The sequence below is a fragment of the Agelaius phoeniceus genome, chromosome 9 (genome assembly GCF_051311805.1).
Source record: "Agelaius phoeniceus isolate bAgePho1 chromosome 9, bAgePho1.hap1, whole genome shotgun sequence".
In the NCBI taxonomy this organism is placed as follows: Eukaryota; Metazoa; Chordata; class Aves; order Passeriformes; family Icteridae; genus Agelaius; species Agelaius phoeniceus.
Window position 1 is genome coordinate 20577062 of NC_135273.1, and position 17654 is coordinate 20594715.

A 17654-nucleotide genomic window follows, 5' to 3' on the forward strand; every position below is an offset into this window, starting at 1 on the left:
TAGAACTATTTCCTTTTTTTCCTGAAGACTTTAGCAAGAAAATGAGAAATGAGACTACTCCATTCTCTCTTTCCCAGCTAAAGCCAATTAAAGTGGGAATGACACACACCTCAGCTGGAAGATGTCAGCCTCCTACAACTCTATATAAGCAAATAAATGCTCTTAAATGCACTTGCATGATCAGATGAATTCAGTTTTTTCAGCTAGTTTTGAAGACACTTCAGAATTCCAAGGAGATATTTCCAGCCCATTTAAAATATATTCTACTGACATCTATTAAGATGAGAGTATTTAACATAGAAAGCTTTTTGTGTTCTTTTCATAGAACAATCTCAGAGTATTTTGTTATTTTGCTTTGTTACAGGAGCACAAAAAGGAAAGAATGTATTTTTGCCAATTGCCATAAAAGCAGAATCATCTTCCCTGCACTTGCTGTTCACTGCATTTCACCTTGATCCTCTTGAAGGTTTGAAAGCTCCAGTTGTTTATCTGGAGCTCAGGGAAAGGGATTTTCTTTCTCTCTGAAGTTGATTCTAATGTACTTCAAAGAGTTGCCATCTATTAACATTACCCACTTGTCTTCCTATGATCCAAAAACTATACCCTTAGAAATGAAGAGCTTTCCCAAATCTGTTCTAGCAGCATGCTTTAGGCAAAAAAGAAGACACTGACAATGTTACCAATATTCAGAAATGTGACAAAATCCAGTCCAAGAGCACAGAGTAGTACCAACCACAGCGCCCACTGTGTGTTCCTTTTCAGCCACCAGATGGGAAATGTCGATGTGTCTCACCAAGGGCACACACAGAGATACACATTTTGGAAACAAATCTACTATGAATTGGCTAAAACTAGTATCTCAAAAGGCACCCTACCAAGAGGTACTGAAGTGAAGGGTGAAGCATGCCCACACAGAATCAAGGCCTTATCCAGCTTCCAAAACAGAAGAATAAACAGTACAGTACAGCCAAGATTCAAAGGACTGCCTACCATGTGTGCCTGCCAGGCAATAATAAAAGCTGAAACGCATCAATAGCTTCAGGCTGGCTGAGAACGAAACTGACTTGAGTTCTGATCAAGTTTGGTGGTCTCCACACAGCTCTTGCATTACTAAAGTTTCCATCTCTACTGACAGCAATTTCACAGAGAAGTGAACCAGTGGGAACCAGTGGTGAACCTCACTGGGACAGCCCTGGCAGCGGCACATCACAGCATCCCGAACTGCACCTGCCCAGCTAACAAATGGTTTCTGGGAACAAAAAAAGGCTAAAAAACATGATTGGAAAGCACACAAAAATCATCAAGACCTCAAAAAATTCTGAGAGCAGCACCTGGGAAAGCCAAAGCATCTTGGTTTAAATTGACAACCATGGCTGAAATATCTCTGAGCCATTCTCAATAGAAATGATTTTGAGGTAGGAATGAGTACGGACAGAGTACACAGGGCTGACCTGACAACACAGTGTGTGTGCCATCAGTAAAAGAACATACTGTGCCACTGAATTACTGAATTACCAGGCATTGCCCACTGCAGACACACCACCCCAAAACAGGAGAGGTGGACTTCATGCGTGCAATTTTATCAAAACATATTTCTCTAACAAGCAAAATTATACTAACCTAATAGTTTCCTATTTTCAAGTGTGCCCAAAATTAATCAAAGACTTTAATAAAAAGCTCCGCAAAAGAATCAGCATTAATCACCACAGAGGTGAAGACTGAAATTTTAACCTACTTAAAGTTAATTTTTTCTTACTTAGTCAGTGCTATAAAAACTTTTAATAAAACAGGAACTCTCCACTACTTTAGAAACAAAAAGAATAAATGCAAAATCCTTTGGATCACAAGAATTTCACGTTTCATAAGAGAAAAAGAGCAAATGACAGCAAGATTCCTAACAATTTGTTTGGCAAATACCATCTAAACCAGCACACAAAGTCACCTCAATCTGTTATCCAAGAACTTGCAACAGCAGTAAATGTTAATGACACATGGCAAGGTAAAAGCTATCAGCCAGGGAAGGAACAGCTTTTAGGAGAGCATTACAGGCTTATAAATTTTAAATTCTAAAATTCTGTATCTGCAGAAAAGGTTTTCAGTGTTTCACATGCAAACATTTTCATGCAAATAAATACATTTTCCTCTAAACTAAAAGAGTTTAAAAGGGCACAATTAGCAGTTTTCACTGAGTATAAATCAGACAGCTGCCTGTAATTGGAACCAGGAGCAAAAGACATATAAGAGATGCTTTCTTCCTTGCAGATGCTTTCCCAAGATCTAAGGGAAAGTTCTACATCAAGAAATAAATATAATACTATCTAAATCTACACAGTCTATGGCTTTAATAGGTACATTTACATGTGAATAGTTAGTTTTGGTTTGTTTTTTTTTCTTTTCGTTCCCAATTTCCTTTTGGATTTCATCTATTTCATATAAGATTAAAACAGCTACAAAGATGCAGCAAGCCAAATTAAGCTCACTGTGATACCTCTGCAAATAAAGCAATCTTTTAACAAGGAGCAGAGGGGTCAATACCAATGAATCAGTACTAACTGCTATCACTAGCAGTGCAAGAAAGGAAACCACTACCCCTTCATTCCAATGGGGATCAGAAGAAGCTATGAAGTTAAAACTAAGTTTGAAGAAACGAAATATGAAGAAACTAAATCTGTTTCACATGATAGAGGCATGTTTAAATGTCTACTTCTGTCTACATTTCATAATGCTACTGAAATACAAGTGATGTCCAACATATGCTTGGGACACAGGACACTACTTAAGGCAAAGCACTAAACAATGCCTTAAAACTCCATCAGCAAAAATAATACAAAAACAATGGGTTGGAGATTTTTTTGGGTGGGGAGCAGTGGGGGCATAGAGATAACACCAACTAACCAATTTTTTTTCCACTAAGTCAGCATTTCAACAACTCAAGTATCTATAAATGAACCAGCCTCTTAAGAAAAAAAGTATTTACATTTGTATCATTCTGTAAATAAGAGGACATTTTTTAGAACAGATGACACCATCTTCTTCCGCCTTTCTGCAACAACTAACTGCTCCCATGATTTCTTAACTACTTTTCTGTTTTACACAGTGACCCCAGTTGTAAAACAACAGGGAAAAACTTCCCCTTCCTTCAGGTCAATGGAAAACCAGAATCAAACACTTTTCAACAAGCTGATCAGAACACTGCAGATAAATATAAAGAAGAATAAAGAATAAACTACATATTTTTAGGCACACCACTCCCAAGACACCAAAATGACAGAAGAACCAGCTGAGATACTAATGCAGATGTGACCTAAGAGGCCTCAGGCACAGATAACCAACCAACCTGTGCAACTTAAAAAGCAACACAAACTCCCAGCTGCTGGCTTCTCTTCCCCAGTGTAATAAGATGTAACACATATTCAGTTAACAGTATGATGCCACATTTTTGCTGCAAGGCATAAGAGATATGAATTTAACAATGTGTTAAATTGGAGCACTGCACCTGTGTCTTACTACCAGCCTGCTTGATTTCCCCAGGGCTGGAGGATGTGTCTGCCACCTGGAGATGGGCAGCACAGCCTGACTTATCCTTTCTAAGCTCTTTCTAGAACTACCTGGGCACAAGGTCCCCAGCCTGACCGCAGATCCTAGGCACTGTGATAGGGTGGGCAGGAGAAGCATGCTTTGAATCACAGAATCATTTGGTTGGAAAAGACCTCTAAGATGCAGTCCAGCCATCAAGCTGGCACTGTCAGGTACACCTAAATCAAACCAAGTGGTAGACTTGGCAGTCCCTAAGTGCCATATCTACACATATTTTAAATACCTCCAGGTATGGTGATTCAACTAGAATGCTAAGCATAGATTCACAGAAAAAAGTTAGCCCCTGAATGAAAATATTTCACATAGTTTACAAACATCTCTCACATTATCTCCTCTCACTTGTCTGTGCTGATATAAGAACAGCAGGCATATATTGTAAGTCAGGCAACTGCTTCAAGTGACTGCACCACAGGAAGAAGCATCGACACCAGCGACAAAAGGGAATGTTAGGGAAGCTTGTGGCTCCTACAAAATGCTTTGAAAAAACCCCTCTCTGTTGCAGCATGGACTCTAAACAAATATGCCTACATTCTCTCAAGGTATTTTACTTTCAAATGCAAATAATATGATGTGTAATGAAAGGGAATAAAGCCTTGTTCCCAGAATATAAAATGAAACTAACTGAATTTACCAAAGGACAAAAGAAGGTTGAAGCTCTCACTAATGGCTTTGTGTCTGATTTTTAATACTAAAAGCTTCCCGTGCTTAGTTTATGAATTTGGAAGGGAGAAATTTTCAAACAAAATTATGTAACACATTTATATGTAACATACAAAAGTATGTAACACATTTTCTCACAGGCATATTGACTTCTACCTTTCCTGTGAAGATAATACGCACATTTCAGTTTGCTGCATTTTAAGATTTTATCACCTTTTGGAGCAGCAAGGAAGGAGACGTTGCTGAAAACATCTCATATTACCTAGATTAACCTTGTGCTCACTACTTCCCCACACAAATAAACGCCAAAATAGCAAGCCAAGTCTTTCCTCTCTGACCTCCAAGTAAGTACTACTGCTTGAAAAAGTGTATCTTGTTACTGCTTGAAAAAAAAAATCTACTGTATTCCCACCCCCTCAAACCATTCCTCTGTAAAACAGTTCATCTTAAAAATACAGTGCTGTCACCTTCCTTTTTCAGGTTTTTGCCATTGCTGTCACTATGGAAACAATCAGATCATCAGATATGTCAGTAAGCACGATTTATAAAATACAAAAGCACCAATTGTAGATATTCTACATAAAACCCAATCAAGACAAAATTAGCACGTTAGCAGGGAAACATTGGCCTTAAAGAACTTTCAGTTTCATATGATTTCCTAGAGCAATTCTGCAATGAGCTATGGCCAAGGAGAGAGCTGCCAGTGCAGAATCATGCATGAAGTCACACAGCCAAAGGCTGCAACAAACCGCCAGGACAAAGGGCTGCGATCAACCCTCTTCCATCCATTTAAAACACAAAAATCCTACAGTAAAGGGAAGTCAGTATATCCCCAAAACATTACACCAACATAAGAAATATGACAAGACATACAAATATTTGTTTCTCTGAGACTTAGAAATAAATTAAGGAAGACCCTTTCAGTTTGTTTTGCCTGTATCTCAATAGCGCATTCACTCATATTCCCCTCTGTTCATCACCTTTGTTCACATCTGCATCAGAAGCAAAGGTGAAGCCAATTACTCACAGCTTCCCAACCAAACAAAGATTTAAAGCAGTTCTTAGAGAAACATCAGTAATAGAGCTTGGTTGGGCAGCTATTCTGTTGAGTTGTAGTTTCAGCAGTGCAAAAGCAGAGTGCTTATTATCCCTGTAAGATGGGGTTCATCCAAATCTGTACGTGCAGAAGATGCAGTTTTCCCCTGCTCCCAAAGCTCAGGACATACTTCACTTTGACATGTTGACTCAATTATAGCACTCGGGAGCCTCAAGAGAACAAACACAGCTTTTTGAGACACCTCCCTCTCTAGCACACACACACACATTCTCCCTGTGCTTATTTAGAAGCTCACTGCCTTGCATCATCACACTATTCTCTCATATGTTACACTGATTCACCTACTCACATTGCTGCTTTTCCTCACCTCTACTATCTTGGAAAGTAAGCAATTACCATACTTCAAATTCAGCTACTGAAGTTACAACACAGATAACAAAAGCAAGAGGGACCTCTTTTTATGACAAGATAAAATATTTCAGCTCAAGAAAACAGGTCAAACCCAAGAGTCATAAAGCACTAGGAGAAGAGAGAACAGACACGAAGTTGTAAAATGCTTTTAAAACATTGTGGAGCCAAAATAATAATGTGTACTTTTCTTAATAATGGCATGGCAAACAGTAAGCTCCAGGCGCCATTTCAGGTTGGCAAGACAATCTGCCAATCTGCCAGTGCTTCCCAGCTGACCCTGAGACTGCCTGCTGCCTTTAGGGCTTGGCTGAAGGACTTCTGCCTTTGACGCTACATGCACATACAGCAAAGTCCCTTACATTCAGAGCCCCTCAAGTGGCTCAACAGAAGAAACAGTCTACAGTACTCTTCTCTTGAAAGCTCTGGTTTTGACTGGCTATCTTGATGACAGATGGATACTTATCAGATTATTCACTTTTTGACACAGGACAAGCAGATCAGGTACTCTGAGATGGAGACAGTTCCTTCCTCACTTGAAACATATGCTTTTGATTCCTAATTTCCAAAACGTAAGATTACATTCTTTGTCCAAAATTTCCTCTATTACACTGCAGAAGTCAGATGGAATGAATTCAGACAGCAGCTGCAAAGAGAGAATGACTGAAGGATTTGGAATTCTGAACTATCAAGAGGGTAAGGAAGAACAAAAGTTATGAATTACATAACTGAGTGAAAAGGTAGAGTAGAGGGCAAAGTAAGATAAATTTAATAAGTCTTTTGTGGGAAAATCCCCTTCCACAAAAAGCTTCTAGAAACAGAGTGAATTTTGATGCAGTTTCCCTGCAATGAATTATATTAGTTCACAAAAATCAGGAAACTGTAAGATAGTACAGAGGACAATTCAGAGCTGGAGTTTATGTTGCTCAAATATTGGACAATTGTGCAAGTTTATATCTGTTTTCTATCTGGCTCTTTTTTTCCTCTTTTCCCTCAATTGTGCATGCCTGAGGGGTTCCAAATACCCTGGGCTGAAGTATTCAACACTTTAAGAAAAGTTAGAATCATATTTATCTGGGACAGTGGTACTTCTCATTTGTGTATGTAGCTCTCTGCCCTTGCTTCTCTTGTATCCTTTCCTAGGCTTTAAAGTGACTAGAAAACACGGCATGTTGAAGTCTGGGTAACAAACAGTATCTACACAATATTTTCAGTATTATCACCTACTGTACATTCCTAAGCACAATTTCTAGTACATTTCTTAAGACCATAGGTTACTCCAATCAGTCTGATATTAATTATAACATGTCCTCTAGCAAAGATTGCTCTTAGGACTCTGAACAACCACCAAAGTCAGTGCCACAACACCAACATGAAAAAATCCAAGCAATAAACATAAAGAACTTTTGCATGTACTGTATGACTTCTGCATAATTTAATATGTCACTGAAACCAGTAGGGGAGATCATTACAAAATTCCTTGTCATATACAGGAGCTTTCATTCTTCAGGTATTTAGAAAGAAAGCTAAAGACACAGCAAACTCAGGTAAACTTCTTTTTTAAATAATAAGTCTACACCATGATTTAAGGTACTTGTTGGTACTTGAGTTTACTACATACTGACTTCCTAGCTGTAAAACACTGATTTTACCTTTTCTCATTGCATTCATGCAAACAAGTCTTCAGTCAACACATGAAACTCTTGCCCTCCACATGCCCTGAGAGTAACTCTGGGACAGGAAAACTACTTCAATATTTCCCTGTGATGGTGGATGTAACAAAAAAAAAAAAACAAATCTGTTTTTACCAGACAGTAAAACAAGTACTTTGTAGTAATAGAGAGAAGTACCTTGAAAGGGTCCTTAACCTCACTATGAATACCATGCCCTATAAACTCGACTTGGCAAATCTGTGCTACATAAAAACAGAGGAGTTTCACTATCTGTAATTCCATTGAAAAAGACAGGATTACTGTTTATAAAAGGGTAGACAACAGAAGCAAATACAGAGCTGGAGAGGAGAAAGCAATCCTGCTTAATGGAAAAATACACCTGAAGTCTGAAATATAAACACATTTAATCTTCTTGGGCTGTTCTTGCTTAGCATAAACAGAAAATACAACTGTATCTATTACTTCTTCCCTTCTTTGCTTACTGACTAGTGAACTGAATATCATCTTCTTACTCTGGGTTCTTGGAGCTTTCTTCTAATAGATTAATGACAATAGAAAAGCCACAACATTGAACAGCAAACATATGCTATTTTCTTGGACTCATATGCATTTTCTAACAGCACCCTGAACTAGAAAATACTCTTCATACACATGCCCGAGGTTCCCATGCATTATAATCGAGCTACAAGCGTTCAGACTGAACTTGCTTCCAATATTCTGATACTCTGTAACAGAGCAACAAGAAGGCAAAAAAGTTTCAGAAGACCTATTTATTTTGGAAACTGATAGTGATTCTCAGTCACTTAACAGCTGTCTTCCAAGAAAATAAACAAAATTCAAAGGTTCCTACTGATTCTGGAAGAATCAGTGCTGTTCACTAGCCAGCACTTAATACTGCCTACATTCAAATACAACTCTGTAGCAGTAGAGCAGGCTCTCTAGAGGAATCACACACTATCAGAACAACTGTCAAAATCAACATGTAAAACCACGTCCCCATTGTATGTGGCACGCTCCAGTTATTTCAAATATCCTTCCATATTACCATAAGATAACCTGCTTGGTAAAAATGTCAAGTGGCAAAAAAGACAGGATAAAATCTAACTTTTCACCCAGTAAATAAATTAATTCTATGAATGAATTGCACTGATGACATTTGTGCCCTTTTTCTTTGGCATAAATAAAGTAGTTAGCCTGCTGAGAAAACAGAATCTCTAAATCCAAATGAAGTTTGACAATCATGTGGCATACATTTATTACATATTTAATGCAGTTCTGGAAATCAGAGATTGTTGGCAATAAGTACAGTGGAAGAAGCTTGACAAAACAAAAGGAAACACCTGAGGAGGAGTTATTCCCAAGGAAGAGCTGAGGAAGTAAGGACAGCATTTCTCACAGATTTTTCAGACCCAACACATCTTCAAAGCTACTACTTTGAATATGGACTCTCCCTCCTGCTCTTGCTAGTTCATGGGAAATTTCATCTCTGCCAAACAAATCAAGGGAAACTGAACTGCAGATTCCATTAACTTGAACTCTGAGACAGCAACTCGGCTACTGTGAGTCACTGACAGCTGGGAACAACCCTGCCAGCTTGGGAGAAACACCAAATTCAGTGCAATATCCATCCTCATACACGCAAATCCACAACGGCCAGCACATCTGAAAGGAATCACAAGGATGCTTACTGGAGAGGGAGATCTCTGGTGGATAAAGATTCCTCAGCAGGAAGGGTCTGCTTCAGGCAGTTGCTGATAATACAGCCCTACATGCCCAGAGCTCTCAGCAGAACACAACTCCATGTTCAAATCTGGTGTTTTCAATATAGAGGTCCAAAACTTTGTCCTGCGCCTGAACTTCTGATGAGTGAGAATCTCAAAAAGGATCTTAGACAGTTTTCCAGCAGTAAACCTACGTACATGCAACCACTTCCAAATGATCCGTTCCCTTGGTATGGAAGAGGAAGTGAAAATGCAGTATGCTAATTAAGGACTCCAAAGATGCCTCTACAGATTCTACACGTATCAAAAAAGATATTCTGGCCTTCCTGCATCACAAATCAAAGTACAAAGAAACAGATACCACCAAACAGGAGGGATGAGCAATCAGCTTCTTTCAATACCTAAAACTACATCACTAAATCCAGTGATGTTTGTATCTCTGGTCTCATCAGGCTGTCTCATTAAAAAATCTGGCTTGTGCATTATATATTGCTTTTGTAGCTGCACCAAGTCACTGCACGACCACAGTTCAGCCAGTTACATGGCTATGGCAGAGGGCAAAGAGTAACTCATTTAGAAGGGTGAGAGAAATGACAGGAGGAAAGAAGCAACTTGATGTAGATTCCTTAGGCTACATATTTCATAAAAGCATCACACTGGGAAATAAAATTAAGAGAGTTGCTTGGGATGGGGGAAGGTTTGGCTCTTTTAAAGAAATTCATGTTTTCTAGAGGACAAGCACAAAAACACATGGCTCGTCAGTAACTGCCCTTACAGTTTTCTTCAACATATAAGATTTACTCACTTTTAGAGCCTTGTCTACAACAGCAAGCTTTAGAAGAAAAAAACCCAAGTGCTATTTCCAACTCAGCTCAGTTGTATCACGAAGTCTCACATGACTTAGCCACTAACAGTAGAAAGACCAAAAATGCTTAGTCTCAAGAGTACTAATGTAATTGCTAAATTCAACCTTATTAGAAACGATTATTCTCTACAAGCCCCCAGGTACAGAGAATTATTCTTTATGATTATTTAATAAAATTACAATTTCATAACTGTAACTTCTTCCAGGACAGATCCTTACATCTACCTGCTACCTCTTAAATTAAACTTATTTCTTGCTTGCTTGCTAATCTTTCTTGATATTGTATTCGTCATGATTGCATCTCACCACTTCCCGACCGAGGAAACATTGCAAACCAAATGGAATTTTAAATTCAATGCATACTGTCATGTCAAATGTCAGCTAGGGACATATTTCTGCCACACAGAACTACCTCTGGAGTTGTATGCAGTGAACTACTGATTTTAGTGTCCTTCAGTTAGGAGACTGTAGTAGTCCTTGGTCAGATAGGTGCTTCTCATTGAAATCACAGAGCAAGATAATGACAGAACAAGATCTTGCTTTACCAGACAAATTTATCTATAAACAAAACGAGGAGGAGAATCTTGCCTCGCCTTTCATGGTTTCAAAGATACACCTTGAAATTGGGTTGATGATTAATGCAGTCTCATGGAAAACACATGAATACAGACATTACAATATCACATATTTACTTTCATCTACCCTTCTTCAGAATACTAATAACTTCCTATAAACAAAGTTTTCTTTATTTCCTATAAACTAAGTTTGACACTCCCCTTAGTCACTGCACTCTTGCCACATGCCTAGCACACTCGGTATTTCACTGACTGAAGGGGAAGATTTTGAAAAATTCTTGGTAAGTACTCACAGCAGAGTAATGCCATTAAATTTATTCCCCGTCTTATAAACAGTCCTGTCGATTTGATCAAAGTCTGTTCAGTTAATGCTCAGGTACCTCAGCTACCTTCAGAAGACAGTTGATGTGGTAACATAGAATCTTAAGAGAAATTCACACAACTATGTAGGGAACACGTAGTCATGCATGCCCCTCAGCCATCCCTTCCTGTGTAGATTATAGGCTGGGTATTGCATTTGTATCATTTATTTTCAGGGTCTCAGATTCCTCTAGCTCTAAATTCAGATCTGTTCAAGAGACAAAACATGCCTACCTGTCAGCTTCTCTGGTCTCCAGTGCTGCAGAATGCCACACAATTTACACTAAACCAGAGTCTCACAGTGTTTTGATAGCTGATGCTTGCAATTTTATGAGCTGGTAGATTAGACTTTTTCCATTGCAAACGTAGATACAGTTTAAGGTGACAGGTTTTGCAAGTCTGGGTTTATCAGTTCCTCTGAACATAAACCCGCATCAAAGAGGATGGAAGTTAAGCACTCACCTTTTCAGCAGTGCCTTTGTTCAGAAGCCAACACACAGAGCAAAGTCAACAATGCCTGGCTTACAAGCACACCCTCCAGCTGGGAAAAAAAAACCCAGAATGAGTCGAGATTAGAGATACACAGGAAAGAAAGATCAAAGAGTACTTTATTTTATACACATATGAAGAGCACTGCACACAGGCTGTGCAACCAAGCAGTTTGTTCTAAACAGAAAATATTCAACACAGTGCACACACTATTGTGGCTCCCTAAAAACATGTCAAGTGAAAGCAAATGCAGTATTTCTCAATCATGGAAACCAACCCCCAGTATACAGAAGGAAAAGTAGGAAGAGAAAAAATATGCTCAGAACCCCTTGGTTTGTTTTAAGAGTTAAGAGTCCACCAGGCAAGAGAGTTCCAACTTCCTTGACTATAACTGCCAGAGAACTTGGCCTTAAATTTCACATAACAACATTTCTTTGTAATGAGAAAGTTAAAACATGCCCCAATAGGAAGTCCTCAATACCAGAGTTCAGACAGCAACTGAAACTCTTGTGCAGACTGCATAAAACCAGAATCACAGAATATTCTGAGCTGGAAGAGATCCACAAGGATGGTTGAGTCCAGCTCTTAAGTGAATGGTCTGTACAGGGATCAAACTCACAGCCTTGGTGCTATTAGCACCATGCTCTGACCAACTGAGCTGATCCTGAGGATATGGAGAGACCATGCATAGAAATTAAATGGAGCAATATAAATTGCTGTCTCATAGTTGTGTTTGAAAAAAAAGATCCAGGGTTTTTTGCTTTGCAAAGGGACATCCCCAGACTGGTACATTTTCCAAATTCTTTAAATAATCTCCTCAAATTAATTCCAGGGGCTGCCTTCCAGCCTACAGGAATCACCCAGCAAATGCCAAGCACAGGCAAGTCCTTTCTCCCCCAAGCTGGGGTCTGGGGCAGCAGCTCCATGTGATGACCTCTCATTGTCCACTTCCACCACACCAGAGCCCAGCAGCACTGGCACCTACCCAGAGAAGTTACTGAGGGGAGCAGTGAACCTGAACACATTTTACTATTTACCCTATGGCACCAGCCAAACACAGCAGCTCAGGGCTGCTCCCTATCTGTTCAGATGCAGCCAAACTGACTTTCTGAATGGAATTTTAAGATACACTTTACTTCATTAATGAAAAATTCTCTGCTGCCTTCCCCTACATTAAAAAGGTATCAATCCTGTTCATACCATCCTATCATGTGCAGGTGGCCACACGTAACACAAACAGTAATTCACAGTCCAGGAGCTCCCTTAACCTTCCCCACTAGATGCAAACAGGAACAAACCAGTGCAACTAGACCTCTATATCTGGTACTGGTTTGCTCCCATGTATCTGCACCTACAGCTCTTAAGCAGAATGCAGCAGGACACCATTCTTGAAAAATCATTCCTGAAATTTACTCACCTTTCTTCTCTTATACCTTTTCATACTGTTGGCCCAACTGTTCCTTTTTAAAATACTTTTTTCCTGAAGAAAGGCAGTATCTAAGACTGGTATGCAATAACGTAGATTTGAATCAGCAGGAAGCAGTATGGAGGCAATATTAAAGAGTTAAGAGAGTCTGCCAACTTGTCCTAATACCTCAAAAGCAAACAGAAATTAAATGGGTAAAAGATTTCCAAATTATTTAATCTATTTTCATTAGAAAATTGAGTCTTTGATGTCAGAGTATTTCCTGACTATTTCTATCAGTCTTCTGTATTATATATTTGTTTTTATATATTTGTTCTTCCAGTCTTTCCTTTGGGCAGACTATTCCATACTTCAATGTATTTTACAACCTCATTCCCTTATTTCTAGTTATGCCCCTTCTCACTTTCCAAATTAATTAGTTTCTATCTTTCAAGTATGCACCTTTCAAATATTTGTAGACTCTTATCACATCTCTCAGCTACACTTCTGGTTATCATATGGCCAAGAAGGCATGTGTGCCTGTAGGTCCCCTGGTCTGTACTCCTTTGCCATTTGTCCCTCCAATCTCTTCAGTTCATTTAAATCTATCTAAAAACAAGAAGTTTGAGCCTGGTACAACTTGCAAATTAACTCTCACAGTTGTTCAAGAAGGACCTTCTCTTTAATTTTTGTAACTCAAAACTGTATTAATTTACCACCTGCTACCATGACACATCTGTAAACTGATTTATCTGCTGTGCAGCTATTCACTCCAAATGTTTCTGGTGCTTGAAAAACTAGTGCTTTTCCAGTTTCACTCCTTCCCTGGAGCACACACACAAACACATTTCTTGTTAAACCATTTTGACTGAATTCTCCCCAGGGCCTCCCCACAAGTGGGAAGTACTTTTTTTTTATATTCTCCAATTAGTTCTACTATCTCTAGTTCCTCTGTTAGTGTCTTCATTGTTAATTCACTTCTAACATTTGGCATCTTAGAAGTTTAGAAAGACCCCAGCCTCTAATAAAGGTGTAAAACCATACATTTTTCAGTAAGATACAACAATACAAGGACTCCACATGGCTAAATAGAGTATTCTTCAGCACTACCACGTTTACATTTCTGTGACTTCCTGTTGAGAATTTCCTACTCTCAGCCTGAATTATCTAATGCAAGAGACCAAAACACACAATCTGATGTCTCTTAAGCCAGTTACAATACACAGTTAAGCCAGGGGTGCTGTTAGCAGGCAGCAGCTGTCTCCCTTCCCTTCCCCACACATTCACCAGCAGCACGTTGCCTTTGTCGTGCCACCACTGCCCTGTGGTGAGCCAGGTTACTTTTCTATTTTAGATCTAGTGCATTGTGCATCTGCACAAATACTTGTAATGGTACTCTGCACAGATTATGCAGGGACAGGAGAGTGGGACTGTGTGAGAACTTACACCACAGAAAATGTCCATTGAGTCCTGTGCTGAATTCCCACTTGTAAACATCACCTTAGTGTCAGAAAGTAAGCCTGGCATCCTGTAACTGGCAAGTCTGCAAAAACCCAAAGACTTCTCAGAAACAAACAGAAGGAGAATCCTTAAGACCATGTGAACGACCACTGAAGACTTCTGCATAGTTGAGGGGACAAGATGAATTGAACACAAGGTAGAATTGTTAAGGAGCTGAATTCTTTCAAGGATTAGAAAAAAAAAATTGATGGAGTAAAGGAATACAAAAACACATTGTTTATTGGAACTTTCTCAAAAGATTTGGTAGAGTTCTTCACAAAGGGCTACTCAAGTCACTGTGCAGGCAAGAAGAACAAAGTACTGTCACAAGCAGGAAACTGGCAAAAAGAAATTAAACAAGAATCACTGATCAGTTTTGAGCATGGAAGAAGGGTATATGTGGAGTTCTCAAACATCAGCATCTATTTCTTTCAGCTTGTTATTAAATAATTGCAAAAGAAAGCAAAAACAAAATTTCATCTGGACACAACTTCGAGTGAGGTGGGTTGAATACACAGAATAATGTGTATTATTTAAGGAAATTCTAACAGAGAGAACTCTTGGGCAGTTTGAAACCATAGCAACAAAGAAAATGAGAAAGATGAGAAAGAAATAAACCCCAGAAAGAGAGGTCTTTAATTATGAGCTATAAACTTCCTGTCGTTACTCTGTAAGAATTTATGTTGTCTGTCAGTAAAAACAGTCATGTGATCAGCACTGTAAAAAAAGTAAACAAGATGTTTAGAAAAAAACCCCATTCTATATATTAGCATTCACTAGCATACACTTTCTAAACCTATACCTTCACCTTTAATGTATTTAAGTCTCCAGCTTGATTGAAGCAATATTTAGCAGAAAGAAAAAACCTCATCAAAATTCAGTGAAAATTATCAGCACAAAGAATACGCCTAAAATTAAAGGGAAACTATACAGAAACCATTTCAGTACCCTTGAAAATCACAGGCAACAGGCTTGGGATCAGTGACACCTAAAGCATTTCCACATTTGCCTGTTATCTCTGCTAGTACCTTCCAGGACAGAATATGCCTGGTTTCTAGGCAATTCAGTCTACTGCTTAACTGCTGGCACTGTTGGAAAGCTTTTCCTGAATTCTAATTATACAATTTACACTCTTTACTTCTGGGCAGAGAGAATAGGAGAGAATTTTTTTTTCTCTTTGCAGCACACTTTAAAATTTTTACGTTATTGTAACTCCTCTAGCCTGAACAATTCTGATTGTTCCATTCTCTCCTGGTAGGTCACCTTTGCTTTGCTATTACATTCTCCTGAGCTACTTTCAGTTGGCCCTCATCTTTCCTCAAATATGGTGTGCAAAAATACCTGCAGCAGTCCATTGTTCCAGAACACAGTAAAGAGAAAGATCATGTAGGACTGCTGTAGTTTGAGTTCAGACCGGAGCAATCCAGGTCAGTTTCTTCCATTGATCAATTTTCCATAACACAAAAAATAAAGATTCTATCACTTCCTCCTAAACAGTAGATTGGGTACTAAGAGCAGGACACCGTATTACACACAGCACTTCTATGACTGGATACAGCATTCTCTCCTTTTTTATTTCTCATCAGTGCATTCTATGCCTCAAAGTAAGCCAGAAAGGAGACTGGCTGTTAAAATAAAACAATAATGACATCAAAGAAACAAACTAATGAAATGACAGACAGCAATCTTTCTTTAATGTATTTGTGTATGGATATATGACACCTGAAAGCCATCACACAACAATTATGACAACACTTTAAAATGTCACTTACTGTAAAAAACAGGAAACAGTGTTTTGTGACTAAATTGTTGAGAAAACTTTCTATAATTTGTTTCAACTATATTCTCACTTCTATTTACATTACAGCACAGACAAAAAGGCTTCAGCCAAGGCTAGGCTCGTTGCATATTAAGAATCTACCCAAACACACAGCTGCCCTTTTTATAAGGGCATGTAGTAATAGGACTCAGAGGAATGGCTTTAAACTAACTGAAAGAGGGCAGGTTTTATTTGGGAAGATACTATGAGGGTAGTGGGGCACTGTAGTAAACCCCATAAGTTTGGGAAAAGCACCATGGAGAATATGAACAATAGGAATGCTGAAACAGCAAAAGAAAATTCCTGTTTCCCTGTCCTCCGCCCTTAACCTATCTCTGTAACCCTATAAGACAATGTCATGTTAACCCCTTACCATTGGTCAAGCTTGGATCCTTTCCAACCCTATAAAGGAAGCATACTGTACCCCATTAGTGGGGAAGAAGAAGAGCAGAGACCCTTCACGGACCTCCCCAAATTAAAGCCATCTCTGTGGAACAGCCTGTGCCTTCTCCTTCTCCTCTCTCTCCATCTGCTGCAGCCTCCAGCCCGGGGCACCACTACCAAGCAAGCAGAGCTGAAATCCTGAGAGCTTGCAATCACTCTAGAGCTGATAATCACCATGCTTGCTAGATGGCAGCCCCGCGGCGTTGGCATGAGCGAGCCAGCTTCGGGCACCCAGTCCCTACCCAGGGACTGAGCTCCTGAGCCCTACTGCTCTGCTTTATGATAAGGCCAAATCAGAGAGGCTTTATTAGGGCACAGCAATAAATCATTCAGAGAAGCTGCAGATGCCCCATCCTGGAAGTGTTCAAGCCAGGTTGGATGGGCTCTGAGCACCCTGGGCTAGTGGAAAGGTGTCACTGGTCATGGCAGGAGTGCTAGTAACTAGATAAGGTCTTTTCCAACCAAAACCACTAGGATTCTAACAGTATCTGTACATGTAATCAGATTTCTGTATGCCTAACAAAAGACAGATGCTGTACCACATCCTTTCCAAAAGAAATGGATACAGCACACAAGCAGAAGTATTATCCAAATTTTACACAAACAGAACTGAAACAGCAATGAGTGAACTACCAAAGTTCACATGAAAAGCAGAGCAAGAGGCCTAGATTTAATTTTCTAATCACAGTTACAAGCTCATTAACCACAAAACAATGCTCCTCTCCCCTCCCTTATCACCAAATAACACACACATATAACGCCTGCGCCTAACGCTCATTCACAGAAATACTGGTGGTTGAACATGCAACACTTCTCCAAAAGAAAGCAGGAAATATTTTCTTTCTTTACCATCCTGCATTTAGGAAGCCAATATCACTATTTTCATTCTTCCTCCTTCTCCTAAGTTCGTGCCAGTTCATACCAAAGGCCTACACAACAGGGTTTAAGCAAACAGCTCATTCCACAACTGAAGGAAACGAGGAATTCTGTCACTGCAGTCCACCTCCAGCAGCTGGTTGTTAAATCAGGAGAACTAAAAAATTGCTTAAGTTTCTTCACTCTTAAAACTACAGTATGATGG

At 39.3% G+C, this 17654-nt stretch overlaps 1 protein-coding gene across 2 annotated transcripts in view; it reads right to left on the reverse strand.

Moving 5' to 3' along the window:
- Positions 1-17654, reverse strand: part of NDST2 (N-deacetylase and N-sulfotransferase 2) — a 123722-nt gene that overhangs the window by 87833 nt on the left and 18235 nt on the right. Inside the window, exon 2 of one of the 2 annotated variants that reach the window (XM_077183219.1) lies at positions 11379-11457. The exons of the other annotated variant lie outside the window; for it this stretch is intronic. The gene's annotated coding sequence lies outside the window, so the exon portion shown is untranslated. The remainder of the gene's footprint in view (positions 1-11378; positions 11458-17654) is intronic. 2 annotated transcript variants of the gene reach the window in all.